The sequence below is a fragment of the Phocoena phocoena genome, chromosome 21 (assembly GCF_963924675.1).
Source record: "Phocoena phocoena chromosome 21, mPhoPho1.1, whole genome shotgun sequence".
In the NCBI taxonomy this organism is placed as follows: Eukaryota; Metazoa; Chordata; class Mammalia; order Artiodactyla; family Phocoenidae; genus Phocoena; species Phocoena phocoena.
In genome coordinates, this window is record NC_089239.1 from 2,021,499 (window position 1) to 2,043,317 (window position 21,819).

Genomic DNA, 21,819 nt, shown 5'->3' on the forward strand with positions numbered 1-21,819 from the left:
GAAAGACCTTAGCCACTTGAATATCCAGCACTACCCACCAGGACTGTGATGCTACACAGATTCAAAGGGAGCTGGGAGCTACTGAACTATCCACAGCTTGCAACAAAAAAAAAGTCAACGGCAGTGCTCTCACCATCTCTGTAAGTTCTCAAACAACTCACAGCCAGCTCATGAATTAATATAATAGTGGATCTCAGCCAGACACTCGTTTTTCTATTTTATCAAAAGCTTCTCCTCCATCTTGCTGAGTACTGTCAACCGCACACTACCTGTTACACAATTTTTTTTTTTAGTATAGTTCTTACTCTTGAATACATTTTTCTTCTTCTCATCACTTTCAATGATTCTATCTCCACTTTCATTTCCATTAAAATCCCATGCCCCCATATACTGTCACTGCTTTTGTATTTATCAGACATGATGGGGTAAACACATACAAAACTAAAAACTTAGCAAAGCCCAGTCAGTAAACATACCATAAGCAACCAGATGGTCAAGTGGGAACTGACTGCCCAGGACAACCATTACCATCTAGTAGAGCATTTCTGGTCTAGAGCTGGGCTGTCCCGATATATTAGCCATTAGCCATATGAGGCTAATTAAGTTCACTGAAATTAAATAAAATTTAAAATTCAGTTCCTAAATCTCACTAGCCATATTTCAAATGCTCTCAGTGGCTACATGCAGCTACTGACTGCCATATTAGACAGCACAGATATAAACTATTTCCATCACAGCAGAAAGTTCTATTGAACAATACTGATTTGGAGGTAACTCACTGATTCTATGAAAGTATTCCATGAAAGGGTTCTTAAATACAGTAGTTTCAGTATTTACAGGCTGTGAGGTTTGACACTCTGAAATATGACCTTAGTGCCTCTAAATGTTTTTTTTTAATAAATTTATTTGTTTGTTTGTTTTTTGGCTGCACTGGGTCTTCGTTGCTGTGTACGGGCTTTCTCTAGTTGTGGCGAGCGGGAGCTACTCTTCGTTGCAGTGCGCCAGCTTCTCATTGTGGTGGCTTCTCTTGTTGTGGAGCACGAGCTCTAGGCGCGCAGGCTTCAGTAGTTGTGGCACGCAGGCTCAGTAGTTGTGGCTCACGGGCTCTAGAGCACAGGCTCAGTAGTGTGGCACACGGGTTTAGTTGCTCCACAGCACGTGGGATCTTCCCGGGCCAGGGATCGAACCCGTGTCCCCTGCATCGGCAGGCGGACTCTCAACCACTGCACCACCAGGGAAGCCCCAACACAATGCTAACTTTGAGTACATAGAAGCAGAATGGTGGTTAAGACCACTGGACCGCCAAGTTTAAATCTCAGCTCTGCCCCTTATTAGCTGTGTTACTTAACCTCTCCAGACTTCAGACTGGAGATAATGGCAGTACTGACCGCACGGGGCTGTCATGGGGACTAGAGGTAACCTGTGTGAAAACACACAATAAGATCTCAATAAATATTAGCTGTGACTGTAACATGCATCATGCTTGAAAATATCACATGAAATAAGCACTTTCCAAAAGTTAGGTCATAATTTGAAACTTAAAGGAAAATGCTGCTTCTCAGACAACCCACACGAAGCTACTAGGTAAGAAAAGAGCCTCAGGCTCAGGCCAAAATGTTCATTTTCCCTCTTACCCTAACCCCAAAATATCCATCGACATGTACAAGTTATTCTGATTCATCTCACTGGCCTGTGACCAGCGAAAAGGGAATTTCAAACTAGATGGTTGTTCACAGTTAAACAGGCCTGGAGAAATGAGTGGTCAGCTGTGGCCAGGGCCTGGCGCTTACACGGAGGATGGGGAGAGAAGCTGGTGACTCCCTCACACCACAGGTGTGCCCGAAAGAGAAAACGCCTCGCCACCTCTGTGCCCTGGAGTGTCAACAAAATCCTGCCCGCTCAGCACCAACAGGGCCCCAGTTTGTTGACCTTCTGGGCACAGCAGTGTAAAGTTGTAATGCAACTATACTCCAATTTAGAAAAAAAAAAAGAAAAAAGAAACACAGGAAAGGTACAAAGGGACACGCTCTCAAAAAATAATGCCACTGCTAAAATTCTTTCCAGCAAATCTCTGAAACTGCCAACAATACCACAAACGAAAACTGTCCAGACATGGACACTATGAACAAATGCTCTGGGGAATTTCATCTGGATGGTGCACTACCCTAAACTAAGGTTCAGCTGATTTAACTGTGAAAGAACTTCGGAAGAGCTGAGAGGCAGTACCCTAGGTGGAAATGTCTCCACTCTTAGCAAAGGGAAGCCAAGGACCTCTGCGCCTGGCCACCACTGCATGGGGAGAGTCCTAAATGTTGAGAACTATCAAAGCAGCAGTGACTGGAGGTGAGCCTGGACCCCAAGGTATCTGTAAGCCTGAGTCACATGCTCAGGTAAGGGGGCTTTGGACACCTACTGATCACCAGATTATTTCTCACAGGCTGCCTAAACCTCAGTCGTGTCTGAATTCGTTTCTAAAAATTGAGAAGGATCATCATCCATTACTTATTTCTTAATCCAACCCAAACCCAAAGAAATGCTCTTTTCATAATTGGCAAGTGACAACATTACGTCAGGTAAACCTCAAACAAACCAGTCCGGAGGCCAAAGTACATACACATTTTAACATTCACATGTTTTTTGCCCCAGCACTTCTTAATCAAGACTGGGCCTAATCCATTACCACACTGGTGTCTTAGTTTATGAATGATGACAGATGACTCCAGAATTTCTAAAGAAGAAAAATCACCTCTAAAAGGAGTAATGCCTTGGACATGTTTTTTTAGAAAAATGCCAGGCTAAATCCCACTCATATTTTCCACCAGGGTCAGCAAACAAATACCAAGGTTTTAGAAAGTGAACAGAACCATGGATGGAAAGCATTGCTGAATTTCCCTTTTTCAAGGAACTATCTGCCGTCTTATATTATTTTTATTTCCAAATTCCCAAGATTTACTAGTCTAAAAGGATTTCTGAGATATCTCACTTTTTTAAGCGCTAGTAGTTAATTAAGAGCAAAATTGAAGCTCTTAACACACGTACACGGTAAAGCACGTATTATTCTTTGGTCACAAATGAAATGAACAGTGTCAACAAAACCTTTTTTAAAGCCAACACTCATTCAGATTGGCAAGTCAAGCTTCTTACACTTGCATTTTAAAAAATAAAATTCAACTGTGGAATTTCACCTTAAAATAAGGTTATTTTAGCTTTGCAGCTTCCATCACTCTCCCCCACTCAACGGCCAGGATGTGCTGATCCGTTCACAGAACATATAAACTGAGAGCGATTCAGAAGGTGAAGCTGAGAGTACATCACTGAATAAGGAGTGCATGTACACGTCTAGGCATGAAACCATAAAATGCTGGGGCTGGAAGACTCCGAGGGAGCACCTATCCACACAATCCCCTTATCCTACAGAGGAGGAAATTTCAGCTCCAGGGGCTAAAGGATGTGACAAAGACAGTGGCAAAGACTCACCCAGTCAGTGATATAACCTACAAGCCAGGTGTCTAAGCACTTTCCATGGTACCCACTCTGCTCCTGTTAGCACAAAAAGTGTGTATTAATGAAATATGAGACAAGACAAACCCACAGAGCTGCCATACGACTTGAGAGGATATAGAGCGTTGTAGAAGGACATGCATCGAGCCACTAAACAATTGTTTGGGAAGGTGTTCTTTTATTTTGCTTTGTTTTGCTGGTTTTGTTTAGCATGCCGCACTTATTTTTAAGCGGTGAAGAGGAATTTAACGACTTTTTAAAAGAATATCCCTTGATCTGCAAACACTCTAAGGAAGGACGGTAAAGCCTGTCTTGGAAGAAACTAGAAAGTGCATTCGCTTTCCTCCAGCGGGGAGCATCCTTTCCCCCTCGACGCGACGGCCGCCCCAACCCTCCCCTTCAAGGTCCACCCTAACCTGCCCGCAGAGGCCGTCCAGGCCCTCGCTCGCCAGAACCCCGCCCTCCTCTGGGTTCCTCCTTCACAGCTCTGCCCAAGCCGCCCCTCCTAGAAGGCAAGCTCCTTGACAGCAGCAAGCCTGTCGCACTCACCTGGCTACGGGACTCAAAATCATCTGCAGATACTCAACTATGGCTCATGAATTGCAAGCATTTGCTCCCAGAATCCCAATGAGCGGAATTTTCCAGACCTCGTCTTCCCTACACCAGCACCTGGACCCACTTAAGAGCTATTCCGGGGTGGAAACCCGGGACCCCAGTGTCTGTGGACAATGACGTCGCATGCGTCGCGTCCTCCGAGGGGAGCGGTAACACTACACATTTGTCATCCAGGCAACCGACAGCATTTTAAACCCACGTCCTCCAAGTGGTGCCTGCTTTTTTTTTTAACATCTCACAACATCGCCTGCCAGAACTCGCTGCAGAAACCCGCGGACAAAGTTAAATGCAAGTACCACCCAAGGGCTGCAACGTCTTTCAAGGTGCGGAATCCCCCCCGCCGGCCGCGCGCCCGCTCGCTGCGCTGGGCTTCCCTGTTCTCCTAACAGAAACCAGAGCGCCGCGCACTCGGCCGCCGGGCCCCCTCCCGCCTTCCCCGCCGTCCCGGCCTCGGGGGTCGGGGTGAACCCCCCGAACCGCCACCCCACAGAGCGAGCCTTCCGCCTCCTCACCCGCACAAAGAGAGGGCAGAATGGAAGCAGTTCCCGAGCCCGACGTCCAGAGGTCCGGGACCCCGGGACCGAGCAGCCACAAAGCACCGCCGCCCCGACGGCCGCCCGCGCTCCCGCCCCCGCCCGCCCGCCCGCCCTCCGGGTCGAGCCTCACCGCGGCGTCGCTTCCTTCCATCTCCCATCGCCCGCCGAGCTGCTGGAGCCTCAGGCGCGCTCTTTGTCGGGCTCCCGGGACACCGGCGGGCGGCGGGCGCGCTCCCTGGCGGAGGCTGCGGCCGGGCCGCGGCCCAGGGACGGCGGGGGCGGGCGCGGGGCCAGAGGGGCGAGTGGAGGGAGGAGAAAGAGAAGGGGAGGGCGGCGGGGCCGAGGGTGGGAGGGGCGCGGGAGATGGGGGCGGGCCCCGTGGGGGAGCGGGAAGGGGGCGGGGCAGCCGGAGAGGTAGGGGGCGGGCAGGAGCGGGGAGGTGGGCGGTGCCCCAGAGGAAGGGAGGGGAGAGACGAGGGGGAGGGGGAAAAAAGGGGGAGGGACGGGCTCCGCGCCAAGCTCGCAGTCGCCTGTCTCCAGCGGAAGCCTGCCTGTTGCTTCGTTCATCTCCCTGAGGAAAGTGAGCCGCGCTTCCGACGGAGTTTCCTGTCAGGAAGCGCCGCGAGGGGAGCGGCGTCTCGCGTGCTCCCGGGACTAGCGCCCGACACGCCCACGCGTCCCAGTGGGTCGCGGCATCCGGGCGGGGGGCCTCTGGCGTCCGTGTGGGGGTTTGCTCGCCGGCGACCCGCCGACCCTTTCCAAGTCCAGTCCCTCTAGGCAGATCCCGTGCTCGCGGCCACCGCGGTCCCGGCTCCGAATGCGCGTGCCGGGGGATCTCGGCGTAAAACTGCATTTTCCAACCGAAGTGCCGCACACCGATGCCCTTTTTCCTCTTCGCCTCGAGCTTTTGTGGCAGAGACCGGGGCCGGGAAGGCGCCCTCCTCTGGCCGAGGGAGGGGGAGACCTAAGACCCCCCGACCCCAGAGGTCCGTTACCCGCGGAGAGCGCGCTCAGCACCTGGAGCAGAGCCCCGCGTGGCCGGTTGCACGGTGCTATGGTATGAGGGTATTGCAGCCTTAAAGTCTGGCTTCTGTGACCGGTGGAAGATGCCCAAATAAAGGGAAATGGCTAACAATGGCCAAGCGTTGAGTCGAGGATGGAGGGTCAGGCTCCTTGGTGGCCCGAGGAGGCAGCCCACCAGGTCAGGGTGCAGGAGGCCCCTGAGGCTCCTGCTTTGCCTTGCCCCATTCACAGCTGACAGTCAGCCAGCGGCGCCCACCAGCGGAACCAGAATGAGGGGGTGGATGCATTTATGCAGATCCAGTCCAGCTTCTGAAAATGGTCGTAGTCCATGCTACCCGGCCAGAGCAGAAGTTTGGTCAGATGTGTAGGTTCTAAAGCACCCCAGTTACTTGGGCATTTTTCTCTTTTATGGATCCTCCCCTCTTAACAGAATGACGCAAAGAAGACAGTCCCTGTGTACCTATTCTCAATAAACTCCTACCTTCCTTGAACCCGGAGGTCTGATGACTTTGTTGGCAAAGAATCAGGAGTAAAACCAAGTAGGAAATGCTGTTGCTACCTAGGGCTTGACCGCTGGCCTGGCGGCCTTTACCTGGAAAATCAACCAACAGCTCATACATGGAAGAAGGTCAGGATTTTGAGCTGAATCTAAACCCATACCAACGATGCCCAGACATAACTCTTCATAGAAGAGGCAGAGTAGACGGAGATTTGCATGAGCTTACTAGTTAAGGGACGTGGTAATGGACATCTATAATCTGAGGCTCTGTTTCCTCAATTACTGAAAGAGGATAATAATAGCTTGAAGAACTATTATTAGCATGACAAGTTATGTAAGGTTCCTGGCCCATAGTAAATGTTCAATAAAGAGGCATTTCAAAAGTTAGGCAACAGAAACATTTTCATCACAAAGCAAAGTTTTTATTTTTTTCTCCCTGAATTCAACATGTTTTAAGATTTTACTTACAAAGCTGGTCACACCTATTAAATGATCATTCATTCTTCCCACCTTAAATAATCAAAGGCATAATTGTTGGAGACTCTGATCGGCATAAATTAGCCAGTGTTGCCACTTCTGATTTGATAAAGCCCAAAGCAAATCAAATAAAGGTTGACATCGCATTTTGCCAGCATGTATTTTGTGGATAAATATTTTGTTAGGTTTCTTGAAATATTGGAAATAGAGTATGAATTCGCATTTCTGCTACTCTAGCCCACAGAGATCCCAGGCACCCAGCTCAAAAGATCACAGTTGTGCTCAAGTTCGGTGTCAGAATACACAGACATCCACCTTGTAAAAGTAGGAAGGAGGCACACTGGCCAGGGAGGAGCAACCACTTCGAAAGAGTATGGGCTGGTCTGTATTTATCCAATGCCATATCCCTCCCTGAACTCTGCCCATGAGCCCCGTATTGTGTTGTGGAAAGAGAGAAAGATAACTTAGGCAAGACATTAGGTACCAGCAGTCAAAAGAAGAAATGAAAAGGAAATGGAAATTCTCTCATGCATGACTCATGCATACAATTAATCCCCACTATTTCTTTTTTGTTGTTGTTGTTTGTTTTTGGTGGTACACGGGCCTCTCACTGCTGTGGCCTCTCCCCTTGCGGAGCACAGGCTCCGGACGCGTAGGCTCAGCAGCCATGGCTCAAGGGCCCAGCCACTCCGCAGCATGTGGGGTCTTCCCGGACCGGGGCACAAACCCGTGTCCCCTGCATCGACAGGCAGACTCTCAACCACTGTGCCACCAGGGAAGGCCAATCCCCACTATTTCTGAAGGCCAGTTTGCAGAACCAGATTGTGGATTTTTTTTTTCGTTTTTTTTTTGTACAAGAGTGAATATTTATTTAGAATGGAAAAAAACTTTAATACAAATTTCTGAAAGTTGACAAGTTACGCGCACACCACCAAATCCAGAAAAATCACATATTTTTATTAATTAACTTCCTAAAATACCTTTACAGTACTTTTGCCCCATGTGTTTTGGCTGCATACTTTTGATCACCTCTTTGGAATGACTTTTTTTAACAGCTTTATTGAGATATAACTCATACACCGCACAACTCACCCATCTAAACTGTACAATTCAATGGGTTTTAGTATATTCACAGAGTTGTGCATTTTATAAAAATATTATCACGCCAAAAAGAAACACTATATTCTTAGCAGTCACTGCTCTTTTCTTTCTAACCTCCTCAGCCCCAAACAACCACTAATCTACTTTCTGTCTCTATGGACTTGCCTATTCTGGACTTTTCATATAAATTAAATCATACACTATGTGGTCTTTTTGTGACTGATTTCTTTCACTTAGCCTAATGTTTTCAGTGCTCATCCAGGACCAGCATATATCAGAACTTCATTCCTTTTATTGCCAAATAATATTCTACTACCCATTCATCAGCTGATGAACATTTGTGTTGTTTCTACTTTTTGGCTTTTATGAATACTCCTGCTATAAACACTCCTGTGCAAGTTTTTGTGTGGATGTTATATTCTCATTTCTCTTGGGTAGAATTCGTGGGTCATATGTAACTCTGTTTAATTTTATTGCCAAACTGTGCCTCGCAGTGGCTGCACCATCTCGTATTCCCATCAGCAATGTATGAGGGTTCCAATTTCTCCACATTCTAACCAACACTGGTTATTGTCTGTATTTTGATTTTATAGCTGTTCTAATGAGTGTGAAGTGGTAGAATAATTCTGTAACATCATTTCTGATGGGTAGAATAAAAAGTCTTTTCTCCAGCATAGTTGATCAAAAGTTGTTTGGTTTTTTTAATTGACACTTTAGAAAAGTTCCTGTCTCACATTCATTATTGAAAATAACATGTACAATTTTACTGTGTTGTCGAATTTAGGAAGACGTCTCAAGTTTCTTTCATATGTGAGCCGTAGGATATGGGGACATTTCAAGTTATTTAGGCAATGATTAACATTAAGTGCTCTTAAATTCATCTTTATTAATATTGTGAATTTTATCATTTCATAGATGTCAGTTATTTCATGTCAAAAGAGAAAAAGAAAATTTCTCATTGCGTTCTACGGTTCACTCCTCGTTTTTACCTGAATTCTCAAACAATCCAAGAGTCTTAAAACATGCATTTTTAAAGTTTTTATTTGAAATACACAAACTCTAACCTCTACAATATTTTCAATTAGAAGACCTCTTAACACATTAATCATTTATCTGTTGTATACAAATAACTGGTATATTAGAGTGGAGAACGTTAGCTTATTTATTGTCAAATTCCTAGCTTCTAGCACTGTTCTTGGTCCATAGTAAAGACTCAGTGAATAATTGTTGAGTTGAAATTTGCCCTTATCCAAGGTAGAATTATTCAACTTACATACACAACAAATATTCAACTCAAATATACAACAATCTAAAATCACTTGTCCTTGAATTTCAGTAGCCCAAGGTGAAACTGAAAGGACAGATCTAAGACAAAATTCACCTGGCATGTGACTCTACTGAATACTGAATGGATGCTGGATGGATAAGAGGATTGGGAGACAAGAAGCAAAGAGTAAAAATCTGGTCACTGTGCTGAGGTGATTTCAAAGAGCAGAGAATCAGGGGCAGATCAAGGAGGAATTGACATTGGCTCCCTGTGCTGCATGCACAGAAATGTTAGATCATAGGCTGGACCCAGTTCACCTTTTCCCCAGGATCCAAATAAGTTAGGCTATGTCTGGGAAGAAGAAGAAGAGGAAGGAGAAGGAGAAGAAGAAACACAAGTAATAAAGGTTTCAGCTTATTTTTTATTATCTTTCTCATGGATAGCTATTCTTTTATTCATTCATATGACCAATATTTCTTGAACATTTGCATGTATTGTACTAGGTATAGTTCACTGACTTTAGCAGTAAATGAAACATCCCTGTCCTCACGAAGCTTACAGTCTAATGACCTTGGGAAGACAGAAAATATGCAAGATAAGTTAATATTTATAAGACCTGATATGGTGATAAGCATTTTAGAGAAAAATAAAACAAGGAAGAGGGACAAGGAGTAAGGAGTGTGGGTGTGGGGAGTGGATGGCTGCAAAGGGTGTTTGGAGAAGGATGCGCCTGAGAAGGGGAAATCTGAGTGAGGATCTGAAGGAGGTGAGGCGCCAGCCTCACAGACAGACAGGTGAGGAACTGTGAGTGTAGAGGCCCCGAGGGCTCGCCTGGCGTGTTCGGGCCACAGCAAAGATGTCAGTGTGCCAAGAGCCGAGTGAGGACGGGTGATGGCAGGAGGTGTGGTGTGTGGGGTCTTACAGGCTACTGAGAGGATCTGGGCTTTTAAGTGACTTTGGAAGCTTTTGAGCAGAGGAGTAGCGGGATCTGATTTCTCTTTTACCAGGATCACCTTGTATGGGGTGTCGGAAACAGGGAAGTGAATTAGGAGGCTAATGCAACAATCCAAGCAGATGAGGGTGGCATAGGCCAGGGTGGAAGCAAAGGAGGTAGTGAGAATTGTTCAGATTCTGTCGTATTTTGAAGGCTGAGCTGACAAGATTTTCTGATCAATAGAGGGTGGAAGAGAAAGAGAGTCAAGGATGACTCCAAGTGTTTGGGGGAGAACTGCTTGAAAGATGGAGTTGGGAAACTGAGCTGGGAAGAACCTGCAGGGGAGCAGGACTAGGCGGGGGATGTCAGCGCTCAGCTGTGGACATGGTGAGTTGCAGACATCTTTCAGACACCCAATGGTAGTGCTGCATAAGCAGTTGGAGATCAGAATTCAGGGAAGAGGTTGGTGCTGGAGCTATAAATTTGGAAGTTAGAGTAGAAGTGGTATTTACACCCATGAAATGAGATGAGATCACCAAAGAGGCGGATAAAGAGAAAGAGAAAGTCCAAGGCAACACTAAGAAGTTAGAGGGATGAGTAAGAACCAGCAGAGGAGGTTGAAAAAATAGGAGGAGAGCAGGTAGATGCTCTTAATGGAATATTGTCAAGTTATTTTTACATGAAAATTTTTCCTCTCTAAAGTTTTCAGTTAGCATTTTCTCTATTCTGCTGTCTCCCTACACCCTACAATCATCACTTCTCTTTTTATCAACACGTTCATTCTATCATTTTCAAGAAGAATGGAAGAGAGTGTTTGTACCTATAGTTCTAGCAATTTCTCACTTTGTCTCAAGCTAATTTGTTATGCCTGACCTAGTTACTAATATTTGTTTACTATTTTTTGCAAAAATAATTACTTCTAGAATTCACTAAAAAAGATATTTAATTAATATATAGGTTTCCAGGCTGATAGAAATTGTTTATTAATTAATTTGTATTTAATTTCTGTATTTTTTGTTACAAAAGAAGTGTCAACCACAGCTTCTTGGAATTATACCAAGAAAAATCGAATGGAATGACTACATACATTAGAACCAGGATGTTGAATAAGTTCCATCCTGGTATAACCAAAACTGTTCTCCACAATCATCTCATTCGGTGGGGGAAACTCTTCCCTGTCATTAAATGAAAACTTGGCAGGCCCAGAAATTGTTCAGCTCACTCTAGACACAGGGTCAGTTCAGTAATTAAACTACCCCATCCTGGAAAGCCCAAACTTGACCTGACATCAGATCTTCTTCCCTGCTTAGCTGGAAGTGTGCTATGGGAAGGAGAGTGTAGGTGACAACCTCTGCTCCTGTTCCACAGCCCTAAGTACCCACTGGGACACCTCCTCTTCTTACTGATACTCTCCAGCCCACCCCAATGGATAGACCACAGGAAGGTAGACCCCAGGCCAACTATCTTGCATGTGGCCCACGTCTGGTCCACAAGAACACTCATGGCCCTTGCTCAGCAACTCTGGAAGTGCAAGCTAATCCCAACCACACAGCAGGGGATCTCAGGCCCTGCCCCTAGAGCACTCAACTCTCTCTCCCACTGAGTTTCCTGGAAAGCAACAGTCTCCATTAGCTTTCTGGGGCATGAGTGAGGCCACTATCCTCAGTATTTTCCAGCTACAGGGAACAACTTCAAATTTCTCCAACGAGTCTCTTTGAAGTCCCTTTATGAGTCTTGGGGTCATAGAGTAGAACCTCCCACCTTCCCCTAATGGGGAGTAGAACCAGGCAACACCTCTAGTCACCATGTCCTCCCAATCTCCTCACACTCACTTCTTTTTACAGCTTTGATCTAACTATGGGATCCAAGATTGTGGAGCAGGATCTCAGGACCATTTCCTTAAAAATCTGTACATGGGGTGGAGGTCTGTTTCACATTCACTTTGTACACTTTCATAGCTAATGCATTGACACCTCAGTAGAACCTGAGACAGAAAGAGCCCCATTCTACCTACCATCCTCTTACCTTTCTTGACTTGAAAGAGTCAAAGCATTTTTTTCTTGCTATAAATACATGTGCACATATATTTACATGGACATTTAAGTATATACATTACATATTGTACCTCTGGATATGCCTTAATCACCTCCATTGTAGATTTATATGTTTGAAGGTGATGACTGAAAGACTGGTACCCTTGTGGACAGAAATCACTGAAAAATTCCTCCATCTACACCTAGCCCAATTCACCACGACCACATTGTGCATATTGGGACACTTCATATTACCTATTCCTCATACCCAACCTGTCCAACTTGATAACTACTAGCCATATGTAGCCATTTAAAAGAATTAAATTAAATTAAAACCCAGTTTCTGAGCCTGACTACTATATTTAGACAGTGCAGTCATAGAAAACCTTTCCATCATTGCAGAGTTCTGCTGGACAGCACGGCCTCACAGGGGCTTTGGCACATAGGAGGCACTGAATGGCAAGTGAAAGTTTGGTCCAAAGATACTGTTACCAGAAGGGGGACCCAGAATTGGGCTCTTGTTTAACACCCAGAAATGAATTGTCCGAGGAGACACACTTACTGACAAAGCAAAAGACTTTGTTGGGAAGGGACACCCAGGTGGAGAGCAGCAGGGTAGGGGAACCCAGTAGAACTGCTCTGTCATGCGGCTTGCAGTCTCAGGTTTTATGGTGATGGGGGTTAGCTTTGGGGGTTGTCTCTGGCCAATCATCTTGCTTGTGCCCATATTTGGTCTGACTCACTGTCCTTCCTGATGGTACATGCATCTCTTAGCCAAGACGGTTTCCAGCACGAGGATTTCTGGGAGGTCGGCAGGACATATTACGGGCTGGCATCTCCTCCCTCCTTTTGGCCCCTCCCGAATTCTCCAGGTTGGTTTTAGGTGGCAGCACCATGTTCCTTATCAGGACCTCCTATTGTGAGACAACTCATGCAAGTGGTTATTATTGTGCCTGGCCAAGGTGAGTGGTTTTGGCCAACGGTTCCCTAACAATACCATATGATTGCCCTGGTTTATTTTTCTGAGAATATAAGGCTTTTTAGTACAGTACTAAGTACTGACTCAACCATCAAGAACAAAAACCAAGGTACATAGGTATAGCTGCTTTTCTATTTCACACTTGAAAACCTATCTGCATCCTCCTACTCCACTAGAAAATGCTTTACTGTCCAAATAATTACTGAAAATATTTGGGGGACAGTCCCTATTTCCCTCAAAAAACAAATTACTTTTTCAGAATTATTCCAGTGAAAAGGAACTGTTTCAAAAGCAGTGTTTGTATTGAAGGGGGATTCCATATAAAAACTACTTTGCTGAAATAAGCATTTCACGTATAATATTTTTCCAGAGTAGAAATGACCTATGAAAATTACCAATGCCTGAGTGTGTTCACATTGTAAAAGTACCCTGGTGTTCAAAAGCAGTCTTTATTGTCACAATCCTCACAATCTTTCTGGCAAGGCTTTAGTGATAACGGCAAATCCCAGAAGCTGAATCTGTAAATGTTCTGAATTGTGACCCCAAGAAACTCAGACCAGACTAGCCTTCAGGTGCAGAGATGACCACACCTTCTTTATTTACTTCCTTTTTTTCTCCTGCCCAAGGCATATTGCCCAGCACAGAGGAGTTGCCCATCAAATGTTCCCTGAATGCATAGATGAATGAATTCTCTCTCCTTATTTTGGGAGGGACTAGCATGTGGGTTAGGGATTCCTCTGATTTCAGTGGCTCTACAGAGAGAAATGTTGGTGAACACTGTCAACAAAGCAGGTAAGAGAACTTCCAATAGAACTCTCAGCTCAAAATATCTGCTTTAGGAACTCTTACATTTGAAAATTTCTGTAACTGTGTTCATGAAAGGAGAGAAATCTACCCGTTCTCTCTCCATTTCCCATTAAAGACCCTCATTCTGGACACATCTGCTGAATTACCTGCAAGAGTTGACAAGTTCCTGGGGCTGAATTCTGACCGAGTGGCTCTTTTCGAGTCACCTTACTTCTGAACTCTGTGAGCCCAGCTATTTTGGCCCTATTGATTCATATAAATCTACAATCAGGAACCCTGGAGAAAAGGGTTTCTTTCCTTCAAAATCAGCTTTACTGATGGATAGTTTACATACTGTAAAACTCACCAATGTTATTGCTGTGGTACTGTGATTTATAATAAGAAATATACTTGGTCTTCCTTCTGCTCCTGACAGAGCTCCTGAAGGTCTCGAAATTCCTAAGTGGTGAGAGCAAAAGCGTCTTTTGTTATGTTGATGGCATGACTTTAGAACCTCACCTGAGGGTGGGGGCTGGTTGCAAGGAGAACCAACCCTGTGGTTAAAGGGCTAGAACCTGGGCTTCCCTGGTGGCGCAGTGGTTGAGAGTCCCCTTGCCATGTAGGGGATACGGGTTCGTGCCCCGGTCTGGGAGGATCCCGCATGCTGCGGAGCGGCTGGGTCCATGAGCCATGGCCGCTGAACCTGCGCGTCCGGAGCCTGTGATCCGCAACAGGAGAGGCCACAACAGAGAGAGGCCCGCGCACCGCAAAAAAAAAAGGTCTAGAACTTTCAGTCCCAACCCCTTGACCTCTGGGAAGGGGAGAGGGGCTGGAGGTTGAATTGATGCCAATTGCCAGTGATTTAATCAACTGTGCCTATGTAATGAAGCCTCCTTAAAAAAACAAAAGGATGAGGTTCTGGGTTGGAGAACACAAGGAACACAATCTTGCCTTTCGTTCCTTAAGGATGAGCCCTTAATCTGTCGGCTTTGATGGTATCTCCAGGTAGATAGTGTCACAATTGACTTGAACTGTAGGACACCCAGCTGGCACTGGGGAACTGCTTAGTGGTGTGGGGAAAAACCCACACACGTTGGAACTGGTGATAAGAATTGTTAAGTTCAGAGTTCAGTGAGCTTTGGCAAATGTATCTAGTTCTGTAAATCACCACTACAATCAAGATATTTCACACCAGGGCTTCCCTGGTGGAACAGTGGTTAAGAATCCGTCTGCCAATGCAGGGGACACAGGTTCGATCCCTGGTCCGGGAAGATCCCACATGCAGCGGAGCAACTAAGCCCGTGTGCCACAACTACTGAGCCTGTGCTCTAAAGCCCGCGAGCCACAACTACTGAGCCCACGTGCCACAACTACTGAAGCCTGTGCGCCTAAAGCCTGTGCTCTGCAACAAGAGAAGCCACCGCAATGAGAAGTCTGCGCACCGCAACGAAGAGTAGCCCCCACTCACCCCAACGAGAGTAAACCTGCGCAGCAACGAAGACCCAACATAGCCAAAAATAAAATAAATTAAAAAAAAAAGACATTTCACACCTTCTCTCCCCACAAATTTCCATGCCCCTTTGCAGTCAACCCCTCCCTCCAGACCCTGGATCCTAACAACTACTAACTCGCTTTTCTCTCCGCTGTAGTTTTCCCTTTTCTAGAATCCCACATAAATGTAATCATGCAGTATGAAATCTTTTGTTGTCTGGCTGCGTTCACATAGATTCATGCATGTTTTTATATGGATCTGTAGTTTTTCCTCTTTGTTGTTTAGTAGTGTTCCATTATATGGATATATCAATATAATTTGTTTATTCACCAGGTGATGGACATTTGGGTTGTGTCCAGTTTTTGGCTATTACAAAGAAAATGTTATGAACTTCGATATTCAAGTTTTTGTGTATAGTGCATATGTTTTTTTCTTGGATAAATATCCAGAAGCGATATTTCTGGGTCATATGGTTAATGTATGTTTATTTTTTTTTAAACGCAAAACAGTTTTCCAAAGTGGCCATATTATTTTGCTTTCCCATCTGCAATGTTTGAGAGTTCCAGTATACTACATTGTTGCCAACACTTGATATTATCAGTTTTTAAAAATTTTTGGCCTTTTGTGTACGTAGAGTGGTATCTCATTGTAGTTTGACTAGCATTTCTTAATGATAAATAATAATTGAGCATCCTGTCATGTGCTTATTTTCAATTCGTATGTCTTCTTTTATAAAGTGTCTATTTAAATCTTTTCCCCATTTTCTAAAATGGAATCTTTTTGTCTTCTTTTTATTAAGTTGTAAGAATTCTTTATATATCCTGAATCCAAGTTCTATATCAGATAGGTATTTTGTAAATACATATTTATAAATGTATTTGTATTTGTAAATACATATAATTTTCTCCCTGTTTTTGGCTTGTCTTTTCAATTTCTTAAGTGTCTTTGAACAGCAAGAGTTTTTAATTTAAAAATCCAATCTGCCAATTTTTCTGTTATGGTTTGTGTTTTTTTGTTTCCTAAGGAATCTTTGCCTAATATAATGTCACAAAGATTTTCTCCTATGTTTGCTTCTAGAAGTTTTATAATTTTAACTCTTATGTTTACATTACAACTGAATTTTTTTATGTGGTATGAGTTAAAAGTCAAGGTTCCTTTCTTCCTACATGGATAGCCAATTGTTCTAAAACCATTCTTGAAAAGATTACCCTTTCCTCATGTAATTATTGTGTTGAAAATCAATTGAGCATATATGTGTGGGTCTATTTTTGAACTCTCTTCTATTGCATTGATCTTACCAATTTAAAAAATTTTTTGGCCTTTTGTGTATGCTAACTAAATAAGAGTGGAAGATAAAACCACGAGAAAAAGTCTCAGCGTCATAGAGGGGACTAGGAGGAACACTAGAGATGATGTAACCCGACCTCTTTGCCTTACAGGTGGGGAAACCCTTTACAGACTCTTGGCACAGCTTGAAAGACACTTATTTGAGTACCGTCGTCATAATATTTTACTTTATAAATGTCCTAGGTGGACACGTGCCATGATCTGCTCTATTCTGGAGCAGTGATCACCTTCTAGGGGGGCCTTCCTGCTGCTCGGCGTGACTTGGGGATGGATGCTCAGGCCACTGGACCCCAGACGGGGGGGACCACTGGAGGAGGCCAACCTGGGGGCAGTGGGTCCTATCTGGGCCCTTCACTCCAGCCACTGTCTTCACTTGTCAAATGAGTTACAAATAAAATGCTTTAAGATTTGTAGAGCAATTTAATATTTTTAAAAAATCAACATTTCATCCTCTTACACTAACCCCAAACACACACCCACCCACCTCAGAAATGAGACGTGGTTTTATCTATCCCTTATGTTTATTTGTTAAATATAATGTTTAGAAACGAAATTGAAAGCCAAGTTGATTTCTTTCGTAATTTAAGCTATATTAACCTGCTACTGATTTTTTTCAGATGAAAAATATTTCCAAAAAAGATTAGTAATTTGTAGTTGATGGATATTCAACATTAATGTCAGACTGTAGAACTTGCCTCTCATTTCGTTGTGAATATAAGTTGAATATGCACATATTACAGTTGAAGAACTTCTGCAACTTTTAACAATAAGAAGGAGGGCTACTTTAATGCTCTAAATTTTGTCATTTGGTTAAAATGTCACGTAGTTGTCACACACACAAAACAACAGGACATCTTCAAATCCATTTTGTTCAGAAAAAAAGACTTTGTATGTGATTTCTGAAAGTTATTTAATAGCTAAAGATACACAATCATCATATTTTTGGATATGAGATTGTTTTCTCGTTTAATTTTTTCCTCCTTTGTGGTTTTCTATAGAAATTGCCCATACTAGTTTATATTGCTGATGCTGTTATGGTGCTTTTATAGTAAATGATTGATTCTAGAATGGTTATCCGTAAAAGGACATTTTTCTTTTCTCTTTTAGAACATATTTTGTTTTTCAAACCTTAATTTTTATTTCTTCTAAGGAGTAGGGCTTCTATTGCATCTAAAGGATCTATGTAGACATAGGGCTTAAAAGTGAGAATCAGGACAGATTTTAAACCTCTTCTTTTCTTGCTCTCCTTCTCCTTCTGTCTCCTTTCTACCTGTACTGCTTACACCCAGCCCTGCACCCTTGCCTTGGTGACCTCCCTAGGATTTATTTTCTCTTTCCTTTTCCCTGGGCTCCCTCTCAGCCTCGCTGTAAAGTTCTCAGTCTATCCCTAGTCTTCTCAGCCTGTTGTCATAGTGACAACCACACTCCCAGGAGTAGCAGTCTCATGAGTGGTTGTGATGGACCTGACACCAGGTCCCACAAACAAGCCTGTAACTGTGTGGACTTCAGCGGCTCTGGGCAGACGTTTAGCAGCTAGGCCAGAGCTGTCACCCTACGGTGTTATTAGAGAGAAAAAAAGAAAAACGAGAAAGAAGCCCACACTGTTAAAAACCTAGGCTGGGGGGAGCGGCTAGCGGGCACCGGGCGGCCGAGTGGCAGAATGAAGACCAACGACCTGGCAGCAGCCCCCGGGGATGCTCTGGGCATGGCCTCGGGACCCCCACAGCAGAACAGCCAGAAGACAGAGGAGAACCCCAGCCTCCTGGACGCACTCCTCCGCGACTTCCCAGCCCCGCTGGGCCCGGAGAGCCCGTTGCCATGGAAGGTCCGAGGTACAATGCTGATCCAGGAGGAGCTGGAAGGCGAGCTAGCTGAGCTGGCCATGGGCTTCCTGAACAGCAGGAGCGCTCGGCCGCCACTTGCTGCCTGCCTGGCTGCCGCGGACGGACCTGGACGGACCTTTCTGAGTTGCGGAAGTTGCCGGAGCAGGTGGAGGAGGATCGCGATGAGGAGGAGGAGGCCCCTGTGAGCCTGCTGGACGCTGCGGGCCTGGTGCAGAGCCTCTTTGACCGGCCCTGGGAAGTGTGCAGCCAGTGGTAGAAGCAGGTGCCCGTGGCTGTCTGGGTCCCGCAGCGGCAGTGGCTCGTCTCCGTGCATGCCATCCGTAATGCGCGCCTCAGGATGGAGGACCAGCACGTGTGCCTCCCAGCCTTCAACCTGCTCTTTGGCCTATCGGACTCTGTGGACGGCGCCTACTTTGCCGTGTTCGATGGGCACGGAGGGGTGGACGCCGCGGGGTACGCGTCTGTGCACATGCACGCTGTTGCTGCCCACCAGCCGGAGATGCCCACTGACCCCGCGGGGGCCCTGCGAGCAGCCTTCCGCTGCACCGATGATATGTTCCTCTGGAAAGCCCGGCGAGAGTACAGATAAAAGCTACGTTTACACTGTACCCTCATCTATAAGCGTACAGCAGAATTACGTCTAAAGCAACACATGTACGGTAAAAAACGCCTTATTGCTAAAAAATGGTAGCCGTCATCTGAGCCTTCCAGTCGCGATCTTTTTGCAGTAGGAACATCAAAGATGACTGCTCACAGATCATCACGACAGAGAATAATAATAATGAAAAAGTTTGAAATATCGCAGGAGTTACCAAAATGCGGCACAGAGACAGGAAGTGAGCAAATGCTGTTGGAAAAATGGTGCCAATAAACTTGCTCGGCGCAGGGTTGCCACAAACCTTCAATTTGTGAAAAACGCACCATCTGCGAAGGGCAATAAAGCGAAGCAGCAACACAAGGTCCACCTGACCCTCCCCACCCTCCAAACACCTCCCCCGGGGAAGGTGTCACTAGGCTGCTGGTGTTGGCAGTTAGCGCGATGAGGCGCGTTTGTTTCTGAAAGAAGAAAGGACGCATTGGTCCCTCTGTGACCTTACCGCCCACTGAACCTCACCTCGGAACCTCGGGGGTCCTCCTAGCAGGGTGGATACTAAGATCGTGTCCATTTCTGAGATCGGGAAACAGGTCCAGAGAGCTGAGGCCTGGCCCAGTCGACAAGGCAGGAGGAGACGCGGGGTGGGGGGGCGGTGGGGGGGTGGGCACCGTCATCAGATGCTCTGAGCACAGACCTCACCAGAATTAACAAGGCTGCATTTGAATCTGAACAGAAAACCTTCCAGGTCTAAGACTGTAAGCTGGGAGCCCCGCCACCCGCCACCCGGGAGCTCAGGGCTACCACTCTAGTCAAGAAAGAATTCTCTGAAGCAGAGCTGTTTTAGCTTAGGCTGTGTTTATTAAAAGCACCTTTGCTGAGAACACACCTAGGCTGGTTCTTTGCCTGCTCACTGATGAGGATTTAAAGGACAAGGTAAAGATAGGTACAAATATTTAGAGAAATATGACTGTAGACAGATGACATTCTGGATAATAAGGGAAATAACGTAATTTTAGAACACAGTGAGCCACAGACTTAAGGAAACTAGTTGGAAAAACATCTCCATTTGAAAAGGACCTAAAGGGTCTCGGAGGAAAACTTGGCAGAGACTAAACAGTCAAATTAGTGAGTGTCTTTCTTAGAATTAAGGCTAGCTCAGGACTTTCTTTCTGAAAGAGAACAGTTTGCTCCATATAATACCATTTTACCAATAACACTACGTCACAAACCTAGTTCACCCAAGTATTACATTATAGTAAGAATCCAGTGAAGCAAAGGTTGAAGGATGAAAATAGAAGTCCTTCCTCCTTCCCCTCCTCCCCCAAATTCATGGAATCGTGGACCTGGAAATCATCTATTTCAACCTTACCCTCAAGGCAGGAAGCCCTTATACAGCAGTTTTAACAGGTGGCCATCCAGGTTCTGCTTCATTACTTCCGGTTGACAGAGAAGTGAGTCATTGCTTCACAAAGCAACCCATTCTATTTTTAACAAACTTCAGGTAAAAATCCTCCACTAATAAAGAGCTAACACTCATGTTCTATTTACTCTGTGCTAGGCAGAGGCCTCCGTGCATTAGCTGGGAATCCCCACACGACCCCATGCAGCAGGCCGGTGGCTCCGAGCAACTAACCCCACCACAGCAAGGACGGGGTCTGGATTTAGGTCCAGCCTGACTCCAGAGCATCCTATGTAACCCCTGTGCCATGGGGCCGCAGGTCACACATGCCTCCCTGTAGCTTCGCCATTCACGCTGGTCTGGACACCAGCGGTCAAGCCACCACTCCCATTCCTCTTCCACTCCAATAGCCTTCAGACCCTTGAAGATGGCAACTGTCATCTCCCCACCCTGCCCCGCAACTCCTCTCCTCACTGTTTATTCAGCGGCAAATTTTTGGAAGCCTCTTTCATCTGGATGACCATCTTCTCAGGATGGGTACTGAAGAGCAAACACAGTAGATAAGGTATAAACAGAGTAATAATTACAGATGAAATTGTCATGTTTTGGCTACCAGATTCAGTGGAGGAAAAGATTTTATAGGTAATAAGCATAAAAATTATCTTTTTAAATATTTACTACTGCATGTATTTATGTGTACTCGCAAATCTTTTCATTACTAACATAGTAATTATCGTTCTAAACACATTATGGTGCTGCATAATGAGAACTTATTGCCCAAACTGAATTATATTTCAGGAGCTAAGAATGAATTTGATGGATGCAACCATTTCTGTGCATCTCTGCTACCATGGCAACCAGTTAAAACAGGTTTGCTTAATTAATTAGTTGTTGGTAAAGTACTATGAAGATGAAAACTGCTATTAATAGATTTACAGTGTTTGGTATTAACGCTAGTGTGATTAACATAAACGTAAAGTGTTTATGGCCGGAGTAGACCAATTCGTTTTCCATTAACAGCCATACTTCATCATTGAATTAAGGAAAGGATTTAAAAAAATTTTTATCACCCTTTATATTTTTAACAAATTGTCTAGTCTCTCTTTTGTGCTTCTTTTGGCCAAATTTTAACCAACTCACATCATACACTCAGGCAGAAGAGAAAATTAGTGATAACCAAAGTTTCCTGATGAAAAAGGAATATCTTCTGATGGTGACAATACTCAAATGCCACTGCTGAGCCTTTCCGTTTCCTAAAGCTGAATGCAGGGTATGGAGATTGCCCCGAGTGAGAGGTGGAGGAATGGCCACATCATCCGCCAGGACCTATTTCCCAAAATGGCACAAGGGTTGTTTGCAGGGAGCTTGTCAACCTCCCTTAACTCCCACCA

The 21,819-nt window shown here is 45.1% G+C and overlaps 1 protein-coding gene and 1 pseudogene across 1 annotated transcript in view; one reads left to right on the forward strand and one right to left on the reverse strand.

Annotated features, from left to right (window-relative positions):
* PSD3 (pleckstrin and Sec7 domain containing 3) overlaps positions 1-21,819 on the reverse strand; it is a 566,767-nt gene that overhangs the window by 492,641 nt on the left and 52,307 nt on the right. The gene's annotated exons all lie outside the window — the stretch shown is intronic.
* Positions 18,296-19,023, forward strand: LOC136141910 (protein phosphatase 1F pseudogene; annotated as a pseudogene).